The following is a 2,005-nucleotide window of genomic DNA, read 5'->3' as shown; positions in this document are numbered from 1 at the left end:
CATCTTTCATAGGAATAAAGCAACAGAAGACTCCAAGCAGCAGCTTCACAGCTCTTTATGCAAGCCCCTAGCAATGGAGCTCCCCAGTGAAAGGCATCGAGCTTAGCTCCCAGCTCTACCTGCAAGGAGTTTTTTCATTGCTGCTGATAGCAGCGCTGCCATTGCCTTATGGGGGAGCAGAGTCAAATGCCGGTGTGTCTTTTAACACAAGTTACTTCTCAGCATCCCTGCAAACCACGCATCCCTTCCCCTAAGAGAGCTTCCATCCCATCACACCGTGAACAATCCCCACTTTTTGCTCAGCATCCTTCAAGCTTTCTGCTCTTGCACATCGCCACCGTGATTGGCAACCGAAACAGAAAGATCAGACAAAAGAGGCTGAGCCACCACCTGGGATGGAGCTGAAAGAGATGCAGGAGCAGATATCTCCTTCCATCTGCATTCTTGAGGATTTGTGAGCAGCAGGAGCCAGCTGCAGTGCTCCCTCAGATGTGGGGATCCTGCATCTCAGGAGGCCCCAATGGCACCTGCAAGGTCACTCCTTCTCAGGATGCTGTGAGGCTCCAAATCTGGTGAGCAAAAGGAGCCCAGAAAGAATAAAGCAGAAGGAAAATGAGTGCTTCGTCAGAAGGTAAATGATGGGGCTACTTGCATTGTCTAAAATCACTTTCTCTCCAGGGGTCTGAATATGTTCTATTACAAAAGCTGTATACTAGACTGTAAATTTGCCATATAAACTACAGTGTAATTGTACCACACTCACCTGGGTTGTATTTTTTAACCTATAACCATAACAGCAATTTGGTCATCTCCTCTTCCTACAACAGGAGTTGCAGAAATCCCCAGGACGGGACATTGGCTCTAACGGGCTCCATCCACCAGTTAATCCAGTAAAGGGAGAAGTGCTCTATGGAGTGGGTGCACAGACCCCCATCAGACACCACTGTGACTGCAGATGCTCAGAACACCTCAGCATCCCTGCTAGGAACCCCAGGATGCAACCAGCAGCCCGTCCTGCCCTCGGCAGCGTACTTTTGTGTTGATGCAAAAAGCCGTGCACAACACGGAGGATGGCAGCTTTCCAAGTGGCCCCAGTTAATAGCTCTGCTTTGCTTAATGGAGCCTCCCATTCAGCCGAAAGATGCTGTTTTAAATATGTAAGCAATTAGTAGCTCTCTCTCTTTCTCTCTCTCGCACCACATCTGTGCTTCTCCTATCTGCTGCATTACAAAACCACCGCGCCCCTCTCCAGCTCGGCGTTGCGTGGACCTCCAGAACTCCTTCCTGGTCCTCAGCAACTTTCTGATCCGAAGCATCGCGCCGGGCTCTGGGGATGCTGTGCCAGGCTGCCCTTACCTGACCCTTTGCTCCCTACGGATGGTGCGGCACTAACAGCCATCAGGGCTGCAGGGGAAGGACCTTGTGGTGCAGTTTTGGCCGTTCTTTGGCCCAGCCCAGACCTGTTCTTCATCCTCCCAATGGCCACTTCCATACGTGTTCTATTCAGAAGGGGAGAGGCACCACTGCCTTTTCTCTCGGTGCCAAGCCGTGTTAGGATGCTCGCGGGGGCTGCCAGGGACGCACCCTGGTGCCTCACAGCGGTTTCTGCTCGGTGATTTCTGTCTGCCCAAAGTCTCCTGAGATTTCTAGAGTAAAGGCAAGGCCGGCGCTCTAAATACTGATGGAGCGCGAGGAGCCGTTGTTACCAAACCGTGCATCAATAGCAACAGAGACAGGTGTGATTAGTTCTTAACCACCTTTATTTACAACGCGGTTCTCATCCCACAAGCCGCCCGTTATCGGCAGAAAAACGCAAAGGCGCCGACCCCGCATTGTTCCCCTCCAACCCCGCAGGGAGGGGCGGCGAAACCCCACCGCGGGGCTGGGGGCGGCCCATCGGCGGGCTCCCCCCGGTGCGGGGCGGCCGCAAACTTTGTCCGTTGGGGGAAAGCGGCTCAGCCCCGTGCCGTCCCCTCCCCTCCCCACGCCGGGCGGGGCGGGACGG

Source organism: Excalfactoria chinensis, chromosome 10, assembly GCF_039878825.1.
Source record: "Excalfactoria chinensis isolate bCotChi1 chromosome 10, bCotChi1.hap2, whole genome shotgun sequence".
Classification (NCBI taxonomy): Eukaryota; Metazoa; Chordata; class Aves; order Galliformes; family Phasianidae; genus Excalfactoria; species Excalfactoria chinensis.
This window is presented reverse-complemented; position numbering follows the sequence as displayed.